Source organism: Protopterus annectens, chromosome 2.part1 (genome assembly GCF_019279795.1).
Source record: "Protopterus annectens isolate FY-2018-M chromosome 2.part1, PAN1.0, whole genome shotgun sequence".
NCBI lineage: Eukaryota > Metazoa > Chordata > Ceratodontiformes > Protopteridae > Protopterus > Protopterus annectens.
The window spans coordinates 379549266-379561480 of NC_056729.1; the positions used below are offsets into that span (position 1 = coordinate 379549266).

General features: G+C 38.1%; 1 protein-coding gene across 1 annotated transcript in view; it reads right to left on the minus strand.

The window, feature by feature from the left end:
• The window catches only part of TLL1 (tolloid like 1), a 1749881-nt gene that overhangs the window by 510237 nt on the left and 1227429 nt on the right, over positions 1 to 12215 (minus strand). The gene's annotated exons all lie outside the window — the stretch shown is intronic.

Below are 12215 nucleotides of genomic sequence, written 5' to 3' on the forward strand. Positions count from 1 at the left end.
AAAATGCTAGATAATTTTCTGTTATGAATCAACAGTATGCAGCTATATGCCCTGACACACTGCAAGCACTACTGACTTATTATTTCTAAATGTCCAGACTCATTCACTGTTACTTACCTTTCCTATGCTCTGCTGCGCCAAAGGTTTCACAAGGAATAATGAAAGCAGTATACATCACACAACTGAAGTTGTCTATGCTGTAAGTTATATGTCAATATGCCCACAGCTCTTTTTCAATTATGACCTGTCATAGTATAATGAAATGCAAATGATACAAAGAAGGCTAATAGTGTTGAATGAGGAAAGAGAAACTAACAATGTACATAACTGGTTAGTCTGCTGCTGTAATAACCAGGCAAACCACTCTAAGTAAGTAGCATACATTTAAATTATCCACTGCGGGACTGGTTTTCATTTCTGGAAAAGCTTCTTCATTACCAGTAAATCATGCAGCTTTATTTGTTTGTTTACTTATTTATTTAACACTTGTTGACTGGGAAAGGTCAACTAGAACACTGCCTATTTTCAGAACAGGCCCAGGGAGAAACACTCCAGACACGTTTTTGGAATGTGGGAGGACACCGGAGTACTTGGGAGGAAACCCATGCGAACAAAGGGAGGACATGCAGACTCCACACAGAAGGTACTCCAGCTGAGAATCAGACTGGAGAATCTCTTGCTGTGAGGTAACATTAACCGTTGTACCACTGCGCCGCCCTAGCCACCATATAACACTGCACTAAGATATCTAAAAAGGATGACCGGGGAAATTAATTTTCCATTAAACTGCACAGTGGTGGTGTGCTGCACGCTGCAGCCAGATGTCTATATATATTAAAAATGTAACCCAGATTTTAAAAAGGTTATCATATGGCTTCCATTCTACTGTGCATAACTTTCAAGAAGGAATATAAACTGATAATATTGACTACACAATAAAAAGTGACAAACTGAGTATGAATTCTGATGAGTTGAAAGGATGAGTACTTCTGAATATTGTTTTACTGATGGTGTTCTTTCAGGAAAACCTTTCAGTGACAGACTCGGCTTCTGACTCTCAACCTTAAATAAGAGATTACTTGTACCTGAAGTGTACAAGATGAATACCCACAAAATATCCTCATTATGAAGTTGCAGCTAATGAACAATGAGAATGGTATGTGACGAGCGGGACTATAAAAGTCAGTGCAACAACAGTTATGCTTTACTACATAACAGGCTCAGCAATAGTGTGCCTGGATTCCATATACATCAACATCTGGGGAAATAAAAGGCCTACACATTAAGAATTATTATTATACACTCACCTAGAATGGGGAGGTTCATGACAGACAAGGGGGAAGTCATGATAATAAGTCGATATGCTAAGATTGTAAAAGGTCATTGAAAGTGTCAAGTTAAGTTTGTTGTACTGTGTTCCTCAATGACAGCCAATAATTTTCCACAAGAAATGAAGCCGCAGTACTCCTTGCATTTTAAGTCATTAAATTTAATGATTAGTTACTGAGCAGACAATTATGTGGGTTAGAAAGTTGTTCATCTGATAAAATGAACACTGAATATGCCATGACACACACGCATACATATACATAATCTTCAAACAGCAAATGGTCGGGACCATAAGACTGAAGTTTTGAAACTTCAAACATTTTGAATGGAGATCACCGTACAGTACGGAACAAGAAATTTACCTTTTAATTCACTGTAGTGTGATTTCGGAGTTGGTATACTTATTTAGCAGGGTGTGGGGGGTGCAGGGGGGCTTGCCACCCCCTGTAAAAACATAAAAAAACAATTTTTGTTTTTATTTTTTATTACAAAGTTTAAAAACTTCGATCTTATGGTCTCAACCATTTGCAGTTCGAAGTTTTGAAACTTCAAGTTTAAGTAGATCCATATATATATATATATATATATATATATATATATAGGTTTACTATTACAATGTCGACGTGAGAATTCACGCATATGAAAAATCTGATCTACAGATGTTCGAATGTTTTATATGTTTGCAGTCTCAATGTTCGATAGTTTATATTAGCGAATGCACTGTGCATTCACTAATATAAATGCAAAGAACTGTACAGAGATCGCAGTACAGTGCGGTTAGGGAAATTCATCCCTTTCCTCACTGTAGTGTTATCTTGGAGGTGTAATATATAGTTAGCGGGGCTGTGGGAGGAGCAGCCCCTCACAGGGGGGGTGCAGGGGGGCTTGCCCTCCTGCAAAAACGGGATGTCCTTTGCAGGAGTTTGGGATTTCTAAGTAAGGAAGGAATCATGGGCAACTGTAGTAAAATATCATATTCGATATTTACGGCAATTGCCAATGATTTTGAACATATAAACTGTCCGGGTTTATGATTTTTCGGTTTTAGTTTTCGATATTTAGTTAAGTTTTTATATTAATTTTCGATTTAATAGTAAACTATATATATATATATATATATATATATATATATATATATATATATATATATATATATAGATCTACTTCACTTCACCTACAGCTCATTTGACAGAGACCAAATCACCTAAAGTTCAAATTACCGATAACTCATTTGACTGACTCTCATTTCACTGACAGCTTACAATGCTGAATTTTAGCTTACTAGATTTTACACCATAGACACGCACACTTACAACACCAATGTCTAACTCTTTCCGGAACTTAAAAACTAGTTACTTACCCTCTTAATACAGTTCGGACAATATAAAACCAAATTAGGTGGGGGGGTCTATGCCCCCCACACCACCCTATCTATATATATTAGCTCCAGGATCACACTGCAGTGTGGAAAAAGGGCATATACCTTTTACTTGCCTTACAGTACTCTACACCCACGAATGCCAAAACATCCACCACATTACTTTAGATACTTCCCATAAAAATGTAGAGAGACATACCCACATTTAGAAATGCTACAAAGCTATGTTCTACATGACTATCAGTATTCTGACAGTCAGCACTGTAAGTTACAGTAATACTTTTTATCACATGCAAGTCACAGTTGCAGTGAAACCCACATCATGTGTATAGCTTAAAAGTCGGTGAAATGTGAGTCAGTCAAATGAGTTGTCGGTAATTTGAACTTTAGGTGATTTGGTCTCAGTCAAATGAAAGTCAGTCAAATGAGTTGTCTGTGAGGTGAAGTAGACCCATATATATATTTACACACACACATGTATATATAGATAGATATAGATGGATGCACTGCATTTGGTCTAAATGTAGGTTTGCTGTCATCTGTTTAATCAACTGCATTTGGCTGATACAGTAGTCTCTCAGTTATCCAAACATCAATTATCCAAACAGTCAATTATGCAAATGCAGCCTTCCAAAGTTTTTGAGTAGGAAAAATCAAAGTCTGAATATGTAAATGTTGTACATATTCACCTGTGCATGTTTTTGAGCTTGTAGCCTGCGCGTGTGTGAAACATATTCTTTACTGTCCACTGGAATCACTCAGTGGTTGAAAAGTGTTTTCCCTGCGTGCAGAAAAAAACAAGCTTTTAGAAGTTTTATCTAGTTCAATGTATGGTTGATTATCCAAACACTCTGATTATCCAAACTACCCTAGGTCCAATTAGTCTGGATAATTAAGACTCTACTGTATATGCAATTGGTTGACAGGTGTGTGAGATCAACAATCCCTGGGTAGAGGAATATTCCCTTTCCCCCAGGATAGTGTTATCTCAGAGTTAGTACAGAAAATTAGCAGGGGGTAAGAGGGTGCATAAAACAATGTAATTAAAAAAAAAAAAATTGCGTGCACTGATGTTCATTTTCGGAGTACATGTGGTAATGTGTTGACATTTGGTTTGTCAACTACCTTTTGCAGTCGACATTTTGGAGGTTGACATACAGGCAATTTGACTAAAGTCGAACCATACAGAAATATATAGATATAGAAAAGACCAGATCTGGTAGAGTTTTTAGAGAGGTTGAGAACAAAAGTTGCTATTAAAAAGAGATTAGTAGGACATATGAAATGTTGCGTAGCTGTAAAAATCTATCAGATGAGTTAGAAAAGAAAATGTACAAGTAGTTTACAAAGGCATGATGGGATGAAATCTGTATGGCTCACCAAGTATGCAGCAACATCCAGAAGGTTTAGGACTTTTAGCATGGAAGTGTGTGCATACATAATTTTATACTCCAAGCAAACTTCAGGGAATCTTTCCAGTAGAGAGCAAATCCTGGAGATGTGATGGGAAAGACAGAGGTAAATGAAAACATACATACATTTGGAAATCTAACGAGTTGCCAAATTTTAAAAATTCCCTACATAGTATTTTGACACAAGTTGTTGTAATTAAAGAAATTATATTTGAGCTGGGACAAAGGATATAAATTGCCTACATATACTAAGGTCTTAAGTAAGATTACTGCTGTTGACTATCAAAAAGCAATTACTTAAAAATCAAAATCTAAATCTATTCTTAATGTAAATAAAGATGCAAATATTACAAAGGATATAAAAGAACTGGCAGTGTGATCTTTTAAAAAGGGAAAAAGAAAATGTCATTAAAAAATTGAATTTATGGGAACAATGCCTGCAGAATAATCTTCGGGGGGGGGTGAGATTTAAAGGACAATGGTGGGATTCTGTTATTAAATGCTCAACTTCTCTGTCCTTTTTCTCCCTATTTACTGTCTTCTGCTATGAATAAACAACAATACAGCATTTAAAATATTTTAAATGGAACGTTTCTCTCCACTAGAACAGCATCTTACTGTACTGTGGTAATTTCACTTTCAAAAAACTTTTATCCCGCCCTGTAAAGGCTTGCTGCAGTTTTCAATTGCTAATGTCAAGGCTAATGAAAACAGGTAGTTTTCTGGTCAATTACCTCCCCAAACTGACATCACCACGACCGTCCTAAAAACCCACCCACGCTGTGATGTCACAGCTCCCTTGTTCTTCCCCTACCCATACAGAAAGTAAAGGCGAGAACAGAGAAACAGTACATGAGTCAAGTCGCCTGCTGTGAGGTGTCAATCACAGCAGGTAACAGCTCAAATTACCCTTAGCACTTTGACAGCTAGGGAAGTTAGATGTGAAGGGGAATAAGAGATAAGTCAAACTAGTACAATTCAGGCTTCACAAAAGACTGCAATTTAGTCATTCTAAAAAGAAGCTGCAGTATAAAGCACTTTGAAAGTCTGTTCTGTGGCATTTGCACGGTTTGTGTTTTAAGTAGTCACTGAACGGCATGAAATGTTACTTAAAACTAACTGACTGAAAGACAGCAGTGTATTCATGTAAAATCAATGCAGTAGCAGAAGCTTTAGAATGAAACAGGCCTGTGTGATGTTTTTTTTTTTTTTTTTACAAACAAGCACTGCATTGTGGGATACCTAGAGGCAGATAAATGATCAGAATTAATTCAAGATGCAAGACCCCATGTGGTCAGACTCAGAAATTTTATTATAAAAATATTTAAGTGGTGTTAAAATATAGGAAACACCAAACCATGATGAAATAAACATGTTTTTTGAGTCTGTGGGTGTGGTTCTCCTTTAAGGAAAGGCAGGAATTGAGTGCCTTACGTAATGCTGGAGGGAATGAAAATTGTTAGAAAGAAAACATGCATGTATACTACAGGTCAATAACAATTGAAGCTGCCATTATGGCTTGTTTTCTTTTCTATTAATGATTGTAAACCATGCCGCTCACCTGTCCCTGATTTTCAGGGACACCCCTGATTTTGACTTAAATTTTAGCTCTGCCTCCCTTAATGTCTCCTAAAACTGGGGACTTTTGGAGAAAAGGTGGTGAATTACACCTAATAAACAATGACAATAAATAGTTCGACCTTTTACTTTAGAAAATGTATATTAATTGATATTCTCTTATTCTGTCAGTGTCTGATTAGTTGAGAGCTACGTTGTAAACCCATTTTACAGATTAAAATGCAATGATTTAATAAAAATGTTTAATAAAAAGAGACAGAAAATGATGGTTATGGACAACACCACAGCTAGCATTCCAGGCTTTGCATCACCTATTGAGAAGTCAGAGAATTACAGGTGATCCTCTGGGAATAGTGAACAAAGATGGCTTCAAAAGGTCTGGGTGTCACCTTCCACTAAGCAAGTCTATTTGTTAAGACCCCTGACAGCTATGCTATAAGCTATGACAAAGATTTAAATTCATGGTGGTCAGAAGGTGTGCTGCCAACATCTTCCATAGCATTCTTATTGGAATATTTTTTATCACTTCTACTTTATATATATTTTTATTACTAACCATGCTTGTTAACTAACACCCCCCCCCCAAAAAAAAATGACTCTAAAATGAAATATATGAATGAGTGTTTGCAAAATTCCAGAATGACACGATAAGCAGCTCCCACTAAAACCCTCAAACTGGCTATGTCTCTCACCACTCAGACTAATATGGTAAGAAAGCAGCACTCCTCTTCTCTATATAGTAAAAATGAACTTGCTCTAATGTTTACAAAAAGGCTTTGTGAGGTCAGTTAAGTGAAAGAATGACACTTATAATGAGGAAGGGAGAATACTTTTTACCTGGATAAATAATTATGATTTCAGGCATGTTTAAATTATCTCTCTTCAGACAACCAATGACAATGCCTTTTCTGAGTGGTGTGTTTTGGTGTTCTTTAATGTACAGTAAACAGTTTTACAATCTAATGCTAGGGTCTTACAGTTAAATTCCCAGTAACATATACAATACATCGGCTCTCTGTTCTGTAGAAAAGAGCTGAGAAACTAAGGAAATGAAGGCATAGCATTTCATATAGACATTCCCATACTGGTTATATTGGGGAAACTGGTGGGATAGGAGAGACAGGTGCCACAGACAACATGTAAACACAGTCTGGATGTGTCACCTTCTGCTAGGGTGTTCAAAACAAAGTAGGGACCTGCTGACTGAGGCTGCCTTGAAAAAGAATCACTCTTACAACAGCAAGAAAGTTCAGAGACAACCACCTGGGATTGATCTCTAGAAGGTCCAAGTGTTTGGTTTGAGTCATAAAAGTCTGTTTTGGAAGGCAGTATCCATCACCGAGTAGTTTAACATTGAGTGAATTGAGCAGTCATGATGCGCTGGCTGAGGGGGAGCCAGCTGGTATTTATAACAGAGGTGCAGTGATGTTCTGTAGGAGCTGACAGGTGAATGAATCTGTACATTTTATTTTTGAAAGATTAAGAAGAGGCGGTGTTTTGACAGGACAGGGGATTAACTATAGGGATAGCATATACCATATTCAAGCCCATAGAGTAATACATTAATGGTAATGGTGAGGTAGTTCTAATTGTTAATAGAGTAAAATGTACAGGTTACTTTGAGTTAAAACCCACACATAAGGCTGCTGTTTAATCTTAGCCTTACTACAGGATACGTACCCAAAGAATGGCGTACGGCAACTGTGGTCCCACTCCACAAAGGCGGTGCTTCTACGGACCCTGGAAATTACCGCCCCATAAGCTTGACGAGCCTTGTCTGCAAAGCTATGGAGAGGATCATAATGGAACTCATAAATAAAGACATTGGGGACCTACAGACACTGGATCCTACCCAATTTGGCTTTGTCAAGGGCAGATCCTGCCTCTTGAACTTGGTCGACTTTTTCGAAACAGTCACTAAGGCCATTGATGAGGGTAAGGCAGTTCACACAGCCTACCTTGACCTAGCAAAAGCGTTCGACACAATACCCCACTCGGGCATCATAGAAAAGCTCACCAGCTTAGATGTAAACCCATATGTCGCAAGATGGGTTGCAAACTGGCTCAAGGACAGAACACACAGGGTTAGAGTTGCTGGTGCCATGTCAGACTCTAAGCCGGTCACGAGCGGTGTCCCACAGGGCTCAGTCCTGGGCCCCCTCTTGTTCGGCATTTATTTTTCTGAAGTGCAGGCAAACATAGGGGGATTTTGGCGGACAAAATTTGCAGATGACTGCAAACTGGGCACCATAATTGACACTCCATCAGACACAGACATCCTCCAGAGAGGTCTCATAGAAATGGATAACTGGTGCCAGAGCCATGGCCTTAAGCTAAATGCCAAAAAATGTATAGTCATACCCTTTGGGAAAAACAAGGTAACCCTTAATTACCACATAGGTGGTAATCCATTAAACACGGAAGAAGTTATCAGGGACCTGGGGACCCAAGTTGACAGTAACCTCTCTTTTGACACTCACATTGCCAAAGTGGTTAGGAAGACCTTCTACATTGCCCACCTGATCATGAAGGGATTCACATCCAGATCAGGAGAGGTCATTGTACCCCTGTACTCTTCACTTATCAGACCAATGATTGAGTACAAAGCCCCATTCGGAATGTACCTTACCGGACACCTGCAGCAGTTGGAAAGACCCCAAAAGTTCCTGACCAAAAGGATAAAGGGGCTCAAACATATGTCATACGATGCCCGACTGAAGAAACTCCAGCTCTATTCAGTCGCATACCGTCTGCTCAGAGGTGATCTGTGCCTGACATACAAGACCATGTCCAACCCGGAATTAATGGACATGCTCCACCTCAAAAAATCCAAATCCACCAGAGCCACGAGAGCAAGAGACTTAAACCTCAACACGGATATAAATAGAACGTGCTGGAGGGACAGATTCATCACCCAGAGACTCCCTACACTATGGAACAGAATCCCAGTCCATGTGAGGCACAGCCCCTCACTGACTCTGTTCAAGAGAAATCTTGACGAGTGGATGGGAGATCGTAGGTTTACCCCGGGAATCATCTCTGTATCACTGCTGGACAGAGGCACAGCAAACTAATGGGTATAGTATTCTCATCCTAAGGGGTGGTGAAAGCCACACACACTCTGGCTAGGCTTATAAATGCCCTAGGGCAGATAGCCTAGTATGAACCTATGAAAGGAGGCAGTCAAATACAACACCAGTATCTTTTTGCTATTTTGTGAATGGGACCAGGTTGCTAGAAGGTCATACTGAGTTTGAGGACAAATAAGGCTAGATACCAAGAAGCTTTTCAGGATCAATATTTCATCAGAGCTGAACTGACTGGTTAAAAGGCAAGGAAACCCAATTTTTCTAAAACAAATTTCAGACACCAAGCGTTGGCAATGGCTTTCTCATGCTGCCTCAAATGTTGGACACCCTTAAGAAAATCACTGCGTGAACAGACAGCATTGCTGGTTCCAGGGGTCAATCAGGCTAGGACAACAAAAAGTACCAGCTAGATTGATACATAAGCTAAGTCTTTGTCAAACAGGTTTGTTAAGTAGAGTAGGACTTGTTGAATAAACGCTGTGTTGGGTGTTATAGGACTTGTTGAATAAACGCTGTGTTGGGTGTTACAGTTGTCACTGTTGGATTATGATTTTAAGATTAGACTGAACAAGTTTGATTTGATGTATGTTTATTTTGTTTGAAAAATGGCAATAAAGTTGATTTTATTAAAAAATATACTCACCTCAATATGCATGGTCCCTATATTAGTTATTCCACTCAGTTTTTTCCAGGCATGTGTTTTGGTTCAAACCTTCTGCAAGTATTTCCAAAGCTATGTCCCTAACTTAGCCTGAAAGAGCTTGTCAGGTCTCCAAATTAGTACCACTGCTCCTGATTTCCAAATTATCTTCCAGTTTTCATTCATTCTTCCATCAAAAACTAGAGGCACTTTATAATAAACCATCCACTGCTACCATTAACTGTATAATGCAAACACTTTTTATGAGAAAAGTGTCACCTTGAGACAGTATGACTCAGTGCCATCTCAGGACAGCAACAGGCAGCACATAACTTTGCTGCAGAAGGCTGAGAGTTCTATTCCCAAACAAGGTAGCTGGATTGCTGATACTGCAGTGTAACATGGGGGAGGGTTGCACTCCTGTATGAGACATCAACAGAAGTCCTATCTGCTTGAGTTATTGGTAGTTTAGATCAATGTAAAAGATCCCATTTGGATCTATCAAAAAAGGTATGGAAAGTTCCTTGATGCCCTGTACAAATTTCCCTAGTATTACAAATATCATCTTGGGTCTCCCCTGAAAAGAAGCCATTAGCCTAGAACGACTAACCCAATCAAAACAGGATAAATAAATACATGCAAGCTACAGAATGGAAACACAATAGTCCAAATTGGAACGTCTTCAGCAAAAATATTTCCTCTTTACTAAATCTCTACCTTTACATTTCAAAGACACATTAACTCTGAGAAGGACAGAAACAAAAACATATTAGAGAGTTAGGAACACAAAAACTATACAGTTAAAAATAATTTATCAAAAAGTAATGAAAAAAATGCACTTGTTTCAAACTCAGCAATGAACAATTCCAGGGCATGCTAGAAATAAGTTCTACTTAAGGCTAAGAGGACAATCATCTTCAAAGAACAAAGCTGCATTTCCTCACCGTTTCCAAATTGGATACTTCATGCTTCTACTTTAACATACTTTCCATGAAAATCATGAAGACAATTCATCCTTGGCAGTCTTTTAATCATACCCTGAATGTATTCAACTTAATGTTGGCACAATTTGTACACCATGGTTACAGGGACTGAACAGCATGCAACAGAGGCCCCAGGAATCCGCACTGCTGTAGCAACTCTTACCAGAAATTCTGATGTACATCAGCATAAAGTGGAAGGTTGGCATAATGGTTAAGGTGCTTACCTTACAGGCACAAGATGCAGGGTTTGATTCTCACAGGGGGTAACTGGCTCTGCTCAAAATGGCCCACAAGGGCAGTTAGCCTAGTACTAATCTATGAACCTATAATCTACAGCTGCTCCAAGGCCATAAAACACACATACTGCAGATCTCACAGGCAAAGTCTCATAACTTCTCCAACATTTGCAAGGACAAAGGAGTTGATCCATTCCATGGATTGGCCAGAATTTGTACTTCTGAAGTTGAATGTTTCCCTGGACAAATTATCGCTATTGCTCAGCATAGGGAAACATGGTCTAATTATTGATGATGTGTGAGAAATATGATTTGGCAATTTTTTTTTATAAACACCTTTACTGAATTATTACTTAAGGCATTGGCATGCATACATTAACAGCAAAGAAAACAAACCATATTAATATTTTATTTCCATGTATTACATTAGATACATGTTTTGTTCCTTTTTAACAATTATTTACTCCAACATGTAATTTCCTGCCTTCTCTTAAATCTCACTTCTCCTCTAAAACATCCACATTAGTAGTGTGAGTTTAGTTTTCTAGACTGTCTTAACTTAATGATAAGGAAGCTTCCTCCTTACTCTGAAGGATGAATGATCTCACTGTTGGTTTATTTAAGAATTCAGGGTACTGGGATACAAGGGTGCATGCCCACTCATGCAGAAACAAACAAAAATTGTATATGTAATGAGGTCAAAGTTTCGTGTATTCAACTTTACTCAATTTTTTCTATTAAATCACAACAACTCTGATTAGTTATTATGACTCTGTCCAGCACACTTTGTGATGCTGACTATGACAGCCCACTGCACCAAACCAAATTTAATAGCCAAAAATCTTTTTTTCATGTTTTAATAACCTCTTCTCTATTTTCTAAATGCAAATAACTGAGGAGGCCTTATAACCAGTGTGTAATCCTAAGCATTTTTTTCTTCTATCAAAACTTAAACTGTCCATAAAAAGGGAGGATACCTAAGAATACATCATAAAACAAAAATATGACACACAATTCATATGGAGAAATTAACAATTGTGGAAGCATTGTTGACTGTTGTCCCTGTCTTTTTTGATTACTACAATCAAATTCATACTTTGAGCTACTTGTAGATTGCACCTTGTGTAACAAGCCTGTAGCAAAATACATTTTTCAATACTCAGCATTCGTTAAACATTCAAGGTTTTTTTTTTTTGGGGGGGGGGGGGTTACCAGTGATCCATAGCAATGCTAGCAACAATTACTGCTTTACTTACTTGTTCAGAAAATTGAATGTCCAAAAATTCTCCATACCTTCACTGAATGAAATCAAAGTTCCTGTATCCTATCTATTGACATTTACTTGATCAATCTGCTTTGTATAATCACAGGCTTGCATGCAAACAGCACACACAACAATCTTTCATGTTCTGCACATATATCTGTTGGGTCACGCACCCATTAGAAGTTTAACTACATTAACAATGGATCCAATATTTCTGAATCTAATGGAATGTAAACAAATTATTACAGATATATTCTAACACTGAGTGCTACATAATGATATATAACCATGCACGTTGTGTAGAAG